The sequence below is a fragment of the Suricata suricatta genome, chromosome 9 (genome assembly GCF_006229205.1).
Source record: "Suricata suricatta isolate VVHF042 chromosome 9, meerkat_22Aug2017_6uvM2_HiC, whole genome shotgun sequence".
In the NCBI taxonomy this organism is placed as follows: domain Eukaryota; kingdom Metazoa; phylum Chordata; class Mammalia; order Carnivora; family Herpestidae; genus Suricata; species Suricata suricatta.
In genome coordinates this window covers 54,639,700-54,658,864 of record NC_043708.1, presented here as the reverse complement: position 1 = coordinate 54,658,864, position 19,165 = coordinate 54,639,700, and the positions used below count along the sequence as shown (strand labels likewise).

At 34.5% G+C, this 19,165-nt stretch overlaps 1 long non-coding RNA gene and 1 pseudogene across 1 annotated transcript in view; both read left to right on the top strand.

Moving 5' to 3' along the window:
- The window catches only part of LOC115302543, an 856,964-nt gene that overhangs the window by 695,821 nt on the left and 141,978 nt on the right, over positions 1-19,165 (top strand). The window lies entirely within an intron of this gene.
- Positions 4,599-5,236, top strand: LOC115302541 (annotated as a pseudogene).

The following is a 19,165-nucleotide window of genomic DNA, read 5'->3' as shown; positions in this document are numbered from 1 at the left end:
CTATTGAATGCTGAGAATGAACTGAGAGTTGAAGGGGAAGGGGGAGGGGGGAAAAGAGGTGGTGGTGATGGTGGAGGGCACTTATGGGGAAGAGCACTGAGTGTTGTATGGAAACCAATTTGACAATAAAATATTATGGGGAAAAAAAGAATCTAAAAAATAAAATAAAATTAACTATCACAGATGTGCTGTTTAATTCCTCTCCTCCTAGTCCTTCTATAAGTTTTCTCAACTTACTCATTCCTTTAGATTATTTCTCCTACTTTATCTTTATCCTACTGATTCTGCCTTCTAAAGTTTTTGCTGCCTTTCAACTAACTAACAGCTATTAAAAGTTAAAGATTGAACCTTTTCCCCCTTTTAGTAGTTCTATTTAATTCTTCTGTCAAATGTGCTCTTCTTTCCATGGCGGAATTTTTTTTCCTGTTATAATATGTATTTTTCCTTTTGTTTCTTTAGTAATATTAAATATAATTATTGTCTATTAATTATCATTTCAAGTGGTTTTGGAGCAAATTATCATTGCACTCCTTAATTACCCTGATGGAATATTTTTTTGGCTGTTTATCATTGTTATTACTATTAATCATATTAAACTTTTTTCTGTTATATTAGTTTTCTAATGCTGTACAACAAACTACCACAGACTTAGGAACATAAAAAAATACCCAATTATTATCTCACTGTTGTACTGGTCAGAGTTGTGAACAGGCCCTGTGGAATTCTCTACTTACAGTCTTTGAAGGCCAAATCAAAGTCCTGGTCCAACTGGACTTCTAATAGGAGACTCTGGGGAAAATTCTGATTTCAACCTCATTCAAGTTTTTGGAAGAATTCAATTCTTATGAAACTGAGGGTCCTAATTTCTTGATGATTATCAGCTGTGGGCCATTCTCAGGCTCCATAGGCAGCTCATATTCTTTCTTTTGTAGTTCCCTACCTCTTCAAACCAGCAATGATATGTCAACCCTTTCTCACACTTGAAATCTCTGTCTCTGCTGATTCTAGCCAAAGAAAAGTCTTATGTTAAGCGCATGTGATTTTATATAGTAGGTCCTTTCAGTTCCATTAACAAAAATCCCCAAAAACAAAAAACTCAGTTAACTAGTTAGTGACTTTAATTTTATCTACAAAATTCCTTTTGTCATGAAATAGAACATAAATAGAACATGATGTCTCAATACATTCACAGTCATAGGCATAAGGATCAACAATATAACAGAGACATCTTAGTCTGTTTATCTGTTCATAATATTAAAGAATATATTGGTATAGTATGATTTCAGCCTTTATTTTTCACTTTGTCATTTGCATTTGGATTTTCATATGTCTTATGATCATACTTTAATGCTGTTTTCTTCACTGCTTTTGCAGCCTTTTTTTTTTTTTAACTTTTCAAGACACATCTTTTCTTTCTACCACAAACATGGAGTAGGCATTAACTAGGATGTTTCTTTGTTTTTCCTGAGACAGATGATAGGGACATCCAGCCACCATTCCTTATGGTCTTCCTACTGAAAGTGTGGATCTTAGCTTACTCTGAGCAGTTCTAAGGCCAAATGTTCTATTTCTGCTTATACATTAGAACTACAGCCTCAACTCTATAAATATTCTAATCCAAAATATACAAACATAAAGCATGTATAAAGTCAGGCTCCTTATTTTTTTTTTGAAGATTTTGTGAGTGAATAACTGGATTTTCCCACCTATCAATGAGAAGGCAGAGTCATGGAAACTGTGTTCACTAAGGCTCCTCAAATAAAGAAGAGTCAAGGAAGTCTGAATTCTGAGGCAATACTCCACTAAATTCACAAGGCAAACTTGTTTACCGTTGGACATTTTCCAACAATACCATTTGCCCATCTCATATAGAAGGTTTATCTAGAGGTATTTGTGTTCTTTTTCCATCTCATGTACAGATCACAGAGAAGAAAATGACACGTCACATCGTATTTTAATAGGATCGGCGTTATTGCTCTAGTAACACATTAATGCATTTTACTAGGGAAATTCCAATCTGTGATTAGATATAACTGGTATTAGCTTGTTCTGTGAAGACAGCTTGACAAACTATGTTGTTTTCTCAGTCCTGGTTAAGAGCTATGTTTCTGAACAGGCAAAATTTACTGATAATGGTCAAAATCAGGATAGAGGTTTCCAAGGAGGAGAAGACAGAGTTGAATATTGAATGAAATTGAGCATAAGGTATTCAACATGCTCTGTTGAAATAAGTATTCTATAGCATGATCTGGACGGTGATTATATTTGTAAATGTTCATCCAGCTGTATAGTTAGGATTTGCACTCTTTGCTTAATGAATGAATTTTAATCTCAATTAAAAAGCACAAATGGGGTGCCTGAGTGGCTCAGTTGATTAGCATCCAACTTCAGCCTAGATCATGATCTCACAATTCCCAAGTTCGATCCCCACATCAGGCTCTGTGCTGACAGCTCAGAGCCTGGACCCTGTTTCCGATTCTGTGTCTCCTCTCTCTCTCTGCCCTTCCCCTGCTCATGCTCTGTCTCTCTTTCTCTCAAAAGTAAATAAAATATTAAAATTAAAAAAAACCAACAAAACACCTTTTATTTGGAACTATTAGTTGTGTATATATATTTATATACAATATGTTCATATATGTCATTGTTTTACATGTACTAAAATATAAACATTCTAGTATGATTTTAATTTACCTTTAATATTTTTTGTGACTAATACATTTCTTACATTTTATATGAATGTATGTTTCTCTCTTTTTATTAAACTATAATATAAAATAAGGACACCTATGAAAAGTTCTTTATGTAAGGCCTTTGTTCTTTGAACATTATTTAAAGTTGGACACCTATGACACAGATTTAGCAATATGTATTACTTCAGAAATTAGTAAGGATTCTAAAAGCTATCATTATTTAGTGTAAGAATGAAATCCATTATTCTAGATTGAGGAATAGAAAATAGTTTAATACAAAAAGAAAATAAAAGGAGTATTGTGAAAAAGAGGTGTATACAAAGGTTTGTGCCTTGAGTTTAATTAAATCACATTTTCTTATTTTCTGAATGACTCTAGCTGACTATGAACTCAAGATTTAAAACAATTTAATGACATCAAGTTATTTCTTAAATTATGTTTTTTGTATAAATATTTAAAACCTTCCTACAGCTATACTGTTTTACTTTCTTGATGAGAAAAGTAGTTAGGTACCTTTTTTATATTTTATGTGTTTATTTACAGGGAAATTTTTTACATATCATAGAAAATTATAGTAATCTTTGACTTTGAGTCACAATTTCTCTAAAGAAATTATGTTACTAGTAATGTATCATTCTCAATAAAGAACATTTTGACAATGTATTCACCACCGTTATTATGGACTGAACACTTGTGTTCCCCCTAATTCATATGTTAAACACCAAAACCCAGTGTAATGATGGTAATTAGAGGTGGGGCCTTTAGGAAGTAATTGAGTTTAAATGAGATCATGGGAGTGGAGCCCTTACTTATGAGAAGACAGAAGAAAGTGCTTTCTGTCTGCAGGTACATTGATCTGAGACTTTCTAGCCCCCAAAACTGTGGGACATAAACTTACTTAAACTGCCCACTCTGCGGTAAGTTTTTATAGTGGTCCAAACTAAGATAATGGCTGAAGTGCTGTAAGTTTCCAGTTACAAAAATATTTTTGAATGATTTTCAGTGGATTCTGTACATCACAGAAAAAAAATACATAAGTTTAGTACAGATTTGCAACTAACCAGAAACTTGCATATTTGACAAGGAATGGAAAGTTGTAGAAGCAGGATCTTGCTAATCATCAAAGAAATGTTGAAGCAGAGGACCAGGAAACAAAAATAAACTTCTCATTCTGCAATTATCATTATATCTTTGTGACAGAAAGTAGGATACAAGGAAATATTCTTTATAAAGAGAAAATAAAAAGAAGAAAATCATTTTTTGTAAGTTAGGACATACAATGGTGGCATTTTTATCTTTTATTCCTGCCATCCTAACTCATCTATACTTCTTTTTAGGCTAAATTCTAGCTTATTAAATACAAATACATGTAAATATTAAAATGATGGTATAGCGAGGCAGTCAAAATATGTGGTCATATCTTACATTGTAATTAATAAGTATATTGTATCAGAATAACAGACATCAAGATTTGTTAGTTTCTTTTGTCTCAGAATTATTTGAACTATTCAAATTTCCTCATCTATTCTATAAATATGGCATTTATAAATGAAGTTTTAGTGTATTAAAAAAATAGAAGATCTGGGAAGTTTCTATCAACATCTTATCAAGTAAGTGTAGATTAATGTGGAAGTGTTGGAGTCTGGAGCCTATAGCCAAGAAAGAATTCTTGAGATATCTTCGATGTAAAAAGGTGGTTTTATTAAAACACAAGGACAGAACTCCTGGGCAGAAAGACCTGCCCTGGGATTGTGACGCGTATTATGTACTTTCAAGCTGGGGCGGAGTCAGGGATAGCCTAAGTCTCTGAGGAATTTTGGATGCAAGGTTTCTAGGACCTTGAGGGGGCCAGATATTTATAGGAAGTGGTCATTTATTACTGCCTCATAAAGCCTTAGTCATGAGACCCCTCAGATACACTATCAGTGGGCCGCATGCTCCTAGAGCTGCAGCCTTGCCCTCAGAGCTTGGCTGAAGGCTTCCCAGAGGAGGAGTTCCGGCTCAACGCCGAACTGAGCCAGCTGCAGTTCTCAGAGCCCGTGGGCCTCCTCTACAACCCGGTGGAGTATGCATGGGAGCCACACCGCAGCTATGTGACCCGCTACTGCCAGGGCCCCAAGGAAGTGCTGTTCCTGGGCATGAACCCAGGACCCTTCGGCATGGCCCGGACTGGGGTGCCCTTTGGGGAAGTGGGCATGGTCCGGGACTGGTTGGGTGTTGGGAGGCCCGTGTTGACCCCTCCCCAAGAGCACCCTAAGCACCCCGTGCTGGGACTGGAGTGCCCTCAGTCAGAGGGACCAGCACACAGAGCGAGGGGCATGGACGTTAAGAGTAGACTTCCGGCAGGAGACTTGAGGCTGGATCAGAGAAAGAGTTCAGTGTGGCAGAGTAGGGAAGACCAGAGGCCCTGGAGTTTCATCTCGGCTTGGAGACTTCACGGCTTTGGACAAGTCGATGCACCTCCCCAAGCCTCCGGATCCATATCTGTAAAGTGAGGACCCCTACCTCGTGAGGCTGGTGTGGGGATCACGCGAGAACACGCGCAAGCGCCTTGCGTGGTGCTGGGAGGTGGGTGCCTGTCAATCTTCTTGCTTTCTTGCCTCTTGGTGGGGGCTTCACTACATCACACTACAGGGGGGGCTCCACTACATCACACTACAGGGGGGGCTCCCCGACTGCGAAGACCTGGGTGACGGGAAGATTGCCCTGCCGGAGGTGGACCAATCACTTTATGAAACCCCCAGCCTGTGATTTTTTTAGTCTAAGCATTAAAAGCTCCTGAACCCTTAAAAAAAAATTCTCCGTATGGGAGAATGAAGCTAACTTATATTTGGGGGATAAAGATAAAGGAAATTTCCAAAAGATTTTTTATATGGTAAAGTAGACAGACTTATTGGATCCTGGAGGTTGGGACCATGTTAAGCTAAGATTGCTTTTTGCCCTTAGGCAAAGTATCAATATCAAGGCAGCTGAGTTCCTACGGGAAGGTCATTCAGCCTGTTTAAAGGACTTGTCAATGGGCTGTAAGTTGTAAAGAAAGTTAATTTTTTCTTTTGCCTTTGTTTTGACATCACAGATGATTATTGGTGAGATATTGTTTTCCTTGGCAAATTGATTTTAAACGAGTGTGCTATGATGTACTGATTAGAGAAGAGGTATCTTAACACTGAGAGATCTGAGACCCTCATCAATATTTTATTTTGTTAAACCATAGAAATACCAAGGATCTCCGGGGTACCCTCTTACCCCCTACTATTCTCACAGTTCAGTGGAATTGTTCCCTGTGGTGATATTTCACATGACACAGAATAATTCCTCCTCATGTGTGCTGACTATGAACTGCTCATTCTTCATAAATAGGTTTATTTTTCTTAAATTTCTTTTAAGCTGATTGATTCATCCATTGATCAGCGTATTTTTTAAAACATTTAAACATAATTGCTATCCATTGACATGGACAGAACTAGAAACTTCATTCTTAATCCTTGGGGAAGGAAGTTATGTAAGAGGCATACTCATTATGTACTGAGTCACAGCAAATACATAGATGCATACTTTAAAATCCATCATGTTTTTGGAAAGTTTTTGGAAATCTATAATGTCTATGAGACTTTTTTCCCTGAAAGATATGCTTCCGCGGGGTTCCAAAATTGTCTGGATGTAATTCCACAGAATATCACATCTGGCCAAGTATAACTGGATATTACTTTGAAAAGAGTTATATATCAGAACTGCCATGGATTAAATATTCAGAGCAAACTCTATTTATGTTGACCTCTACTTTATTTAATACTTGTACAACTGACCATTTTGAAACACTTTTCTCTGACATTTTCTATTGGCAATTGAATTAGCTTGCTGGGGTTGCTATAACCAAGTACCACAAGTGAGTGGTTTAAACAACAGAAATTTATGGTCCCACAGTTCTAGAAGCTAGAAATGAGAGATCACGCGTCAGGAGCACCATACTCCCTCCAAAGGCACTAGGGGAGGATGTGTTTCATGCCTGTCTCCTAGATTCTGCTGGTTTGCCCACAATCTTTCTTGGCTTATGGCAACATAATTTCAGTCTTCACATGGCATCCTCCATGCACGAATGTCCAAATTGTTCCTTTCTGTAAGGACGCTAGTCAGTTAGGAGTAGAGACACACCCTACTCCACTAAGATCTCTTCTCGACTAATTACACATGTGATGACCCTACTTCCAAACAAGGTCAGGTTCTGAGGTAATGGGGTTAGGACTTCAACATATCAATTTGGGGTAATCAAATATGACTTGATTTACCCATAACAATAATATAGATACTTACCATACTAAAAATATTCTTAATATACTATAAATCTCACAAATATTTATTTTTAAAACAAATGTTCCATTTGAAACTAAAAGCAAAATTCCTGTTGTAAAATCTTAAAACATATTGTAATTTGTATATGAATTGTGAGTCTGATGATTTTATTACATTAGATAGACATGATTGGATATGTAGTAGATATTACTGTACACTAATTAATTAAACAAAATGAGGGAGAATGCAATTAGTTTAAAGCTCAATGTGATGTTAGATCCATAAACACTACTACAAAATAAAGACCACAGAATGTTTCTTGTTCAAGGACACTTTTGCAAAACTCTATCATCTACTTCAGAAAGAGGGCATTATTTTGGATAATATGGATAATGAATAAATCTTCAATTGTGCATTCCTCACTTTGATGCCTGCCATTCTCAAGATGTATATTTCATTGTGTGTTTTTTTTTTCAGCTAAAATTCACCTCACCAGGGGATTCCTTCTGCCAAATAAAGAGCAAACTTTCTTATGAAGGGAAAATGTTTTTTACCCACAACAAAAAGTTAGATCCTGCTGAGTGTTTCCCCAGGCTTCTATAAAAATTCACTGGTGAAGCTTTGCCACCTTAAAAGAAACCCAAAACAGCTTTGATCAGCTAAACAGCAATAGTTTTTATTCCAAGCACATTAAAATATACAAAGAAAGCACAGTATAGGCATTGCTTTTGGCCTTTATTCCCTTGTTTATGATATTTTATAACAAAACTTTAAAACACTCTTAAAAATGCTTTCTAACTTAAAAAGCATCATTTGAAACAATTTCATGCTGGGGGTGATAATTAGTTCTGTTTCCTGCCATGTTCTGACCCTGATGCTTTTTCATTACTTATTTGAAATATTATTGAGAAATAATTGCATATTCAATCAAAAAAGTATCTAAGCTTCTGTCCATAATTTTAAAATACTTATTTATGTCTTTTATGATGCAAAAAGCTATTAAATAGTGCAAATTTGTTTGATATTATAAAACTATCTCCAACTCTAAAAGTATCGATAATTGTTAATTTCCTTCTTATTTATAAAAATTGTTTTATTTTTAGAATATCTAGCATCTGTGTTGTTTGCTTCCTGACTAAATTTAATATTTGTTCAGTGATACCATTTGGATTATGGAGAAAGTTGGAAATAATTTTAAAAACACAGATGTAAATCCACAACTATAGAGGCCCACAACTACTGTAATTGATATAAAGTTAGTCTTACATACCCAGGTACATTATACATTGTATATATTTATACATACTTATGTATATATTGTTTCATTTGTCTGATTAAAGTAGAAGTTATATGATTTTCATGGCTGTTTATTATCCTTTTATATGACTGTATCCCAGTTGGATAAACCATTTTTCTTTCTTGGCTATACCACTTTTAGAAATTTTGTCTGTATTACATAAAAATCTGTTATGAAAACTAGTTTTATCTCTATCAATATCTAAATATTCACCAAAATTGGTTCAAAAAATCTCATAAGCCTGATCAACTTGTATTAACGTTCAATGTTTTGAACTTGTATTTTCAAGTTAAGTTGCTCAACCGATACATGAATGTATAAGAATCATTCATAAGCCATACAGTGGCTTTGGGGAAAAATTACTTTTCAAAGAGGTGGATAAAGGATTTACAATTACATATTTTCTAAAGTAAGTATACTCAAAAAAGGGGGGGGCCTGGGAGAGACCTAAAATAAGAAAGAAACTTGTCCAAAATTTAGTCAAGCAGAGGGGAACAGTGAGGCCATCTTGGTGAGGACTCTTTTAGAATGCATTGCCTTCAGTGGAGTACTTTCCTAATCTGGGTTCTGTCAGTCATTTGTGAAATGCTTCCAAGAGAAGGGGATCAAACTCCCGGCACTTCTTACATGCCTTGCCAAGGAACAGTGCAGGCTCTGTCAGCCAGAAAAGCCCAAAGGCAAAGGATGCAGGTGGTGGCATTTGGAAGTTAAACAAACGTAGCTAGGAGGGAGAAGGGCCAAGAAGATACCAGTGGGGCATCAACAGAATCTGCCAGAGGTAACATCATACTGTAGAGCACTACTCAGGGCTTTACAGATACTAAACCATTTTAAAAATCTAAGTAGATATTGAAGAATCCATGCTCAAAGTATGCTTAAGTAACCAGTTCTGTCCTAACGCTGCAAGTATTCAAGAAAATTGTTCTGTGGCAACAACAAATTATAATTTATGGTTCATTAAAATGTATCTTAATATATAATAAAATTGTCAAATAAGTGCTGATTTTTATTGATTTCACTCAAGATTGCTTATTGAATGGAAAGAGTTTATTTTTTGGTAAAATAAGGGCGTGTATATGTCCTAGTTTAGCGATTTACATAATGGATATATTTACATAATGAGTCCTAAGTAGAAATATGTGTATCTGGAAATGTAATTAGAATCTCAAGTGCAGTTAAATTCTCTCTCTAGAAATTTTTCTCACTATAGCTTTCTCATACTGAAAACAGATTATAGAGTAATAAATCCATAGCCTTTGATGTTCTGGTCACAAAGACACTAAAGAAAATAAATCTCACTCATATTTGTTTAGATAAAATAATCATCAATCTTCACCTCAGGGGTGTTTTAGGAAACTTTTCAAACCTTCAGTTTCCTACTGAGTATTAGCTAATAGCCTTTGATTTGAAAGTTGTTTGGATGACAATCTATTGGATTAAATGATGCCCTAAAGCTACCCCTTGGCAAAATTAAAATTCAGTATTTCTGTTGGTAAATTATGCTAGCTTTATTTAATTAGAGATTTCAAGTTGTCTAACTCTTTTTAAGGCTGACATCTATTGAGCCTTGCTCTAACATGTTATTAATTGCAGCTTTGGAATTAAAATTTTTTTTCTTAAAAAGGATATCAGAATCTAGTGATGAGAAGAGTAAAACAAGAAAAACAGATTCATAGGATAATGTTTAATTAAAGAAGGTATTAAAAGGTTCAAGAACATTTTATAGCCATAGCACACAGAAATTTGCCAGTTTTATATAATATATTGCCCAATGTACATCCGAAGGGATGGCCAAAACTTTATTTTATCTTAAAAAGACTTACTTAAGTGTGCCTAATAATGCGAAGCTTCAGATGCAAAAAGTACACAGTCACATTTTCATCTGACATTGGACAAATTTTATGAATAAACACTGTAACGTTTAGAATGTTTATGGTGTTCTTGAGAAAGGCCAATTCAGTTTCTTAGTAATACAACTAAATAGGAATATTTTAAATACATTAAATTTCTTGACCCTTAAGCATAAATGGATTTGGTAATAAATATTGTTGATATATTTTCAAAGGAAACAAAAGAAGGAGCAAAACTATGTATAGACATATAATTACATACATTAAAGAAAAAATCAAATAGGCATTTAAAAGCAAAGAAAAATAATGGTGAGTTTTAGGTCAGTGAAAGATGTATGCAAGAGAATTGTTAATTAAAGTAGCATTTAAATATGTAACATTTTTTCAATTATGTATTTCAATTGCAGTACTTTTTTCTATTATAAAAGTAGGGACTTTATAATTTTTACTATAAAAATGAATCACTACCTTGTACCATTTATTATAATAAAAATTAATAGTTTTAATACAACTATATATCAATTTCTATTTAGTGGAGTATCTCAGTAAGGCTAACAATTCTTTATAATGCTAAAAATATTATGTAAGTTAATAAAGTAATTGGCCTAAAGAGAAATAAATATAAATGAATAGAACAAAAACATTTAACCCTCAATCCACTTAGCTTTGTTTAGTCTCCAGGCATAGTTTAATTTGCATCTTATATATCTATATAAATGGTGTGCCATTTTTGGCACTTGAGCAAATCACTTAAACTCTTTGCATGGTAGTTTCTTCACCGATAGAGTAGATATAATAAAACTATTTACCTCATACTTAACACACTTAGAATAGTCCCAGCACATAGTAAATGATAGATGCTTGTAAAATAAAATAAATAAAGGATGACTCTATGTGAAGACAGATAAATTCCTAATAATTCTCTCTTATAAAAGACCTGGGTCATGAAAGACAATAGTAGTAAATAAGACATTCTTGCCATGTAGAGAGATGTCTTTGACTTTCCAGAAATTTTTGCATGGTTTTCTAATTTTGCCTATATTTGCAAATAATTATTTAAAACAATATGGGAAATTTTAGACAATCGTACTTTATTCTCCATTAATGCAGTAATTATCAGAAAGATGAAAAACATATGGCATAGATTAAAGAATGTGAATTAAATGAAGTTCCATAAGTCTAGGTACTTTACTCTCCATTTACAAATTTATAACACTGCATCCTTTGTATTATGGATTATATTTATTTTCAAATAACATTGTTTTCTCACATCAATGAATAGTTAAATGAAAAATGAAGTTTTAAAAGCTATATATCTCTGAAGTAATAACTGGCTTATAATTCATGCAGGTATATTATTCAATGCAGGTTCTACTTGAGGTGATTATTTGCTTTATAGTGGATATGGTACCCACTCTATATGAGTAGACTTCCACTGGGCAAGTTTGCATGCAAGATTTTGCTTTCTACATCCATGATTCATAAGTCAAGGTGAAATTAAACACACAACTCAAACTTGGTCTCTCATCGACTTTGTTCAAGAATTTTAAAGACGAAAAAGAAATAAAATGTAGGAGTGCTTGAATCTAAAACTTGTTATTGAGAGACCTCTTGAGAAGAGATCCGTTAATATTCTTGTCCAGAATTTTCCCTGCTACCTGCCCTTTAGAAGGCTTAGCTTTCAAAATTCCTTTCATCTTGCAAACTATCCCATTTTTAGTCCCAAAGTTACGTTTTATGCTTAAAATGTCCAGACTTACTTTTGCTGTTTACAACTAAAATAACTTGGATCAATATACAAATCTAAAGGGAATTGCTAGATAATATCTGAGGAAAAACTAATGAGAAACTGCTATATGAATACAAAGTGAGATGCAAATAATAATAGATAACGTGATTTTGTATAAATAATATAGTATCTACTTATTGTAAAAAATTCAAAATAAGAATATATGTAAATTCCTGGAGAAGATGAGGTAAAAAAGCATGGTCTTTCATGTTAAGCAGCAATGGCTTCCTAACCGAGCCCTGTTTTTTTTCTTGTCTGTGACTATTGGCAAATTATTTTAAATTATCCTTATTCTCATCATTAAAATACAGATGATAATTAACTCCTAATGTCACTTTTAGGATTGAATAATCTAGTTCACATGCAATAGCTATTGTAATGCCTGTTCACATAAAAGGTATCAAAACATGTGTAGGGATCCAAGAAACAGTATCATTCTTCCCTCCTCAGATTTATAACTAAATAAAACAAAAAATAGTTTGTGGAGGTCAGATATCTACTTAATTGGAGATGATCAAGAAGGAATTCTATGTATTGGGGAAGTGGCTTTCCACCTGCTGAGATTCTGCCAACCTACAGGGCCAGCTACAGATCTTCAGACGTGGGCTGCAAAGTCAGGACCAAGCTCACTATATGCCAACAACAAAGGGATCTCTCTCCAGAATAAGCAAGAAAAATAGGACCAAATTACTCATGCCTATTTTTTTTTTCATTTCAAACTCACCAATCAAGAGTAGTTGAAGAGTGAGTACCTTACAGATTAAAACATGGTAGAAAATGCCAAGAATGGAGACAAAAAATTTACACATAAAAGCAAGTCTTAGTGTTATTTGGATAGCGTTTATAATACTTTAATTTTAAAAATGCTAATTGATGTTTTTGAATAAGCTAGTGGAATGATGTGTAGCTGTAACAGTATTGGGAAAACTAAAAGGAACAAGAACAATTTATAAATGAAGACTAGAAGTCAGGTGCCAGGAAAAAATAAGTAACAGGAAGAAACTATTAGGGGAAGGGAGAGCATGATGGATTATCAAAAGTCTGAAAAATAATAAAGAGTAATATGATTTAAATAAAATCAAGTAGAGGAACAGATATGAAGTGATAGTAACAGGGTTTTTAAAAACACGAACATTTTCCGGGTGACTGTGCGACTCAATTGGCTAAGCTTCTAACTTCAGCTCAAGTCATGGTCTCACAGTTTGCAAGTTCACCTCAGGTTCTCTGCTATCAGTAGAGTCCAGTTTGCATCCTCTGACCCTCTCTCTCTCTGCCACTCCCCTGCAGGTTCTCTTTCTCCTCTCAAAATAAATAAATAAACTTAAAAATATAAATAAATAAAAAATAAAAAATAAATAAAACACGATCATTTTCAACCAGAACACTTCAAAATTTTCTATTAAAGCATAGATTCATCAGTAAAATGACTTATTGGAGTAACACATATAGAAATATCAGATGAGAGTCAAAAATAAGAGTGATAAGTAACAGAATTACTTATACACACAAATGTATGTGTGTGCATGTTACTTTGTATTCTATTAACTCTTTTCTTTCTACTTTTGCACATTTTTAAAACATATTTTTCTTCCTGAATATATGTGTTGTAGCCAGAATAAGGGCCTCCCAAAGATGTCCATGGAGCCTACGAATATGGAGTAAATATGGCAGAATGGAATTGAAAATATGATTAAGGTAATGCGCCTTGAGGCAGGGAGACCATTCTATATTATCTACATTGGCCCAGTCTTACCTTATGCATTCCTAAAAATGTTCAGAAGTTTCTCAGACCTGAAAAATAGAAGAAATGAAATAAAAGGAGAGAGCAGGGAGGTTCAGAGCAGGAGAAATAATCAGCCTGCAGATGCAGGCTTTGAAGATGGCATCAAGAGCCATCAGAATAGGAATATGGTGGTGGAAGGAAGCTGAAAATCTCTCTGACCAGCAGCCAGTGAGGAAGTGTGGGCCTTAGTCCTACAACCAGTGGTACCAAAATCTTCAGTGATCAAAATAAGCTTGGAAATAGGTTGATTCTGAGAGACTCCCGAAAGGAATACAGCCTTTCCCACAGCTTGATATCAGCTTGGAAAACTTGGAGCTGGCAGTCACTGAGTGAACTCAGACTTCTAAGCTACAAAACTGTGAGATATTAAGTTCATCATGTTTTAAGTTGCTAAAGCTATAGCAATTTGTTATGGTAGCAATAATAGACAAATACAATATTAATCAGCTCTTTGCAGTAGTTTTACATTTGTTGTTCTCCAAATGCCTTTGGCTTTTATTAATTCATGAAATAGGAGTCATGTTACAGGTAGAGATGTAGAGATGGGCTTCCAGTTTTAGAAAGGGACACTTGGAAAAAACACATTGGATAAATGGGGTATCTAAGGCGGATGCTGTAGTGAATGGAAGAATTTCAGAATCGTTATTGGATTAGAGAAGGCAAAAGGTGATATCTGGAAAGTCCTTGCCACAATAGAATAATGAAAATCCAATGCTGTGTATAGGGTTGTCCTATATTCAATGGTCAGTGGAAGAAAACAAAGTATAATCATTGTGGTTGTATGTGATGTGGCGGAGTCAAAAGAATTGAGGCACTCCAATCTGTATTTACATAAGGTTGATCTTAATATAAATGAGGGCTCTTAAATTACCCTAAGAAAACATTAAACCAGGTAAAATTGAGGACAAAGAAGCAATTTTCATAAATGTGACAGAAGGATGTCCTAAAGTCAAGAAATGACTGTTACTATAAAGGAGGAACTAAAAATACACTTTTTCAGTTAAACCTAAAGATGATGAGTTGATAATATATTGAAAGAAGAGGGCAAAAGTAATAGGAAGAATAACATCAGGTTCCTAACTCAGATTATATAAAGGAGAGTAATGATACATTGTGATACTGAGCACAGAGAAGGCTATCTAGATCCTTTTGGATTTAGTACCACTGAGAAAAAAGAGCAGTGTTATTGTACTAGCACAAAGAGAAAGTAGCAGGTTGAGTTACTTTACATTAAAAATAAGTTTAAAAAGTTTCTTTATTCTACTTAAGGATTTCAAAAGATATCTGATGCCCTTCTTTTTAGTTAAATACCTTATAAGTATATTTTATATATATTTTTATGGATAGCTTTGTTGTTCAACATCCCATAAGTGCCTATCAGTATACCAGGAAAAGAACAAATTCTGCTGGGAAAGATGAATGGCAAACACATTTTCCTTGATGTTTTGATGAGGTATTGTTCTTGTCTTTTAGAAAGGACTAAAAACTAAGGACAAGTTACTTTTAAATTATTTGAATTTTTGAGAACCAGATGGTGCCCAAAAAAAGCCATGACTGAATACACACATAAATTTCTTAATTTCTTTTTAAACTTAAACTTTGGGTATCTTACCCACACTTTCTCATCTGTAGTGGAATATGGCAAAGAAAAAAAAAGAGAAGATAAGAAAATTAAAATAATTTGTTATACAATTGAAATTGTCTTTGTGCTACTGTCACCTCAGCATGGTGAACGTGACACTGTCTCAGGCACCAGTTTTCATGTACTGTCCCTCATGTGAGCTGAGGATGGAGCCGGGCTTGCCCTCCTCAAGAGCCTTGATGAATGAGTTGCCAACTAAGGTCAAAATCAGATCATTTACAGCTTCAAATAGTAACTTGGAAGGAGAACTAGCTGAACTTTGAGCTAGATCATTTATACACAGTTTTTGTCCATTCATAGTTGATGTCTAAATACTCCTGATCATAACGACTGGTCTCATACTCCATTCCATCCATTGGGGCATGTGTGTGTGTGTGTGTGTGTGTGTGTGTGTGTGTGTGTGTGTGTTGGAGAAAAAGACATATTCCACATAGATGTTCTCCTAATGGGAAAGCCTCATATTTCTCAGTATTTTATTTTTACTACTTTCCCCAGGATGTTTATCAGACATGAAATTCACAGATTATCAAACATAGATTACAATAATGAGTTAACCATCATTTACTATTTATTATTAAAAAGTCATATAATATGGATTTAGATACTGGGAGATCACGTGCTTTCAGAAGCTAATAATTTTTTTTTCTCCCTCCTAACTAACTCCATTTCCAAGAAATGGAGACCCTGCCAACCCAGAGCGTTAGTCACTCAACTTTGGACATAAGAGTTGGCTCTTGGTAACATGAAGTAAAACCAGCTAAGTCCTTGAAAACTTTTTTCTACTTCACCTCATTTGGAGTAATTAGAATTGCTCCCCAAATATTGCTTTTCTGGTTTTATTGTTGTTTGTTGTTTTTGTTCATTTGTTTGTTTGTTTCAGGTGTCACAAACAACTGAAAGCCAAACTAGAGTGTAGGTTCATGCAAAAAGACCTAATACTCAGCCATATCTATTTCTGCCGTGTGTCTTGATTGCTCATTATACAGAAAATGTCCTCCTTACACTCAGGGATTTAGCAAAAATCTTTGTTCCCGATTTTAATTAAAAACTTACAAATAGATTCTAACACTGTAACTTTGTGGAATGAATTGGGTATATGGCCATGAAACATGTCTTGTCAAAACCTTTTTCCCTAAGTCAGTGGGATACATCAAAATGGGTAAAAGAAGTCTTCAGTAATAGATTTCAACATTTTGCCCAGATCATATGTTCCATCCCAGAAGTTGCAAATTCATTTAAATGTGAACATTGTAGAAGTGTGTAAACATTGTAACACTAAAGTCCTATCTTTTTAAATAGACTCATTCTGAAGAAGTAACCCAAATTAAATTTATTTGTGATGCTCTCAAATCATGTTATTCTTGACTTTCAAGTTAATAAACCCAAAGTTAATTTTATACTTGCTTACACATATATTAGTATTAAAGTCACAGTATAATAACAGCCAATTACATATATCATGAACTTAATTTGCTTACTAGGTCAGTGTTAAGATTTCAACATTACCACATTGTGTTTGGTAGGAAAAAAAAAATCTATGGACATCACTTTAAAAGAGTTTATGAATAAACTCCTTCTTTAAGACCACATCAACTACATGTTAGTAATTACGTAAACACATCATGAAATTTTAGAAAGGCATATTCAACATGTCATGTGAGTGACAGTTATTATTGTCTTCACACTTAACATAAGGCAAAAGGTGCGCAGGGAGTCCGGCTCTGAGCCAAAATCTTACGTCCGATCTTTCAGATCCATCCATAGCCAGGTATAAGGCTTTGCCTGACAGGTTTCCTGGAGGGAAGCTGTTCTCCCCACACCAGGCTGCACGGCCAGTGCATGATGGTGTTTCTGAGGGGGTTACAGTCAAAACCTCAGCCCCGAATCTCCCCTGGCCAGAGCTCCTATGCATGTGTGCAGCCTAGCCTGCCCAGATGCCTCCATGAGTTCTCCTTATTTGAGACAATGGCTAAGTCTCTTTTCACCATTTTTGTTTAATACTCTTCTACCCATATCCCTTCCTCTTCTCCTTACCCCAGGCTCCCACAGGTCCGTAAAAAAGCAAGAGTGACATTAGTTCATGGCTCCTCAGCCATTAGGCAATACCTCTGTGCTGGATGATCTCTGACCCTCACATATACAATTAAACTCCACATGTCTATTTCACTATTAACACGATGAAAAGCTGTGTACATATTTCTTTGTATACATACGTGGGTAGGGTTGTAGAATAGATTATTATAAATAGAATTGCCAGATGAAAGTGTGTAAGCATTTAAAACTTATGATAAGTAAACATTGCCAAATTGTCCTCAGCAACATTTGAGAATGTTTCTGTACACTCAACCTCACAGTAAAAGTATCAGCAACTCTTTTGTCTCTGCACTTTGAAAGATGGTTCTCTAAATACCTTTTTATTAGTATTTTTACTAGTTTGAATGGGACTCAGATTTCTTTCAAATATTTAAGGACCATCTGTATTTCCTTCATTGTGCCTTTGCTGTTCCTGTTCTTTGGCTATTTTCCCTTGGCTTGTTTTTCTTACTGATTCATAGGACCTGTTACAATAATAACATTTATCCCTTTGTTAAATGGGTTGTAATATCCTTCCAGTTTCCTTGTTTTTGTAGATAACTCATGGTATTTTTTACTATATAATAATTTGTTATTTACATGAAAGTAAATTTTTCCGCCTTTTCTCTCAAGGCTTCTAAATTTGCATTCTTCCCAGGAAGACAAATTCTACAAACAATGTTTATAAAACCATCCATCTTTCTCCCCCTTATAAGCAGTAACACCTTTATTATATATGTTTGAAAATACTTATAGACTCTTATTTTGCATCGAACTACTTATTTATTTAATGATATAATTATATCATATACAATTATATAATTGTATATAACACTTAATATATGTTGATAGCTTGTCTTTCTATTACATTCTTTGCATTATTTCTATTTATGCTGTTATTTGCAAATGCACTTGTTACAAAGGACAATTGAAATTGCTTCTGAAGTTCAGAAACTTCTGTAGATTTTTAAAAAATTCTTATTGAGCTAAATAAATACATGAGCTACTATGCTATATGGCAAGTGTGTATGACAGAGGTTTTATACTTGCTTTATTTTTGCATCCTACTCTTTTGAGAATTCAATTTTTTTTTCTTAGTGCTATTGCAAAATGAGCTATCTGAACTATCCTTTACTTCTTGGAAACTTTGAGTTCTCCTGTATCCTAAAAAAACTTCTAAATTATTATGCCCATTAAATAGGCTCTTAAGAAATGGGTAATTTGGGAGGACTTAAATCTCTATAATACTGATAATTCTTCTTCAAGAATATGATATACCTTTCATTAGTTTAGAATTACCTGGCAATTCAAAAAATGTTATTTGTTTTGAAAGAAATAGAGAGAGCGAGCAGGGGAAGAGCAGAGAGAGACCAGAGAAAGAATCCCAAGCAGATAGTGCAGAGCCCAGTGCGGGACCCTATCCCACAAACCATGAAATCATGTCCTGAGCCGAAATCAAGAGTCAGAAGCTCAACTAACTGAGCCATCCAGGCGTCCAAATTACCTGGTATTTTTAATAAATGTTTTATTATATTATGTTTGTTTTTATCATTTTTTTGTTTAGGTCCATTTAAGATCCCTGTATCATTATAACTTAGATTTGAAATAATGAGGTCTTTCTGGGCCTTCCTGTAGACCCATGAATATAAGAAATGATGGCAATGTTCCCTCTTGGTGGGGATTTTCCCTTCATACCCAAATGAAACATGTTTGAATGCTCATAAGTTGACTGCAGATTTCCTGCTTACTCG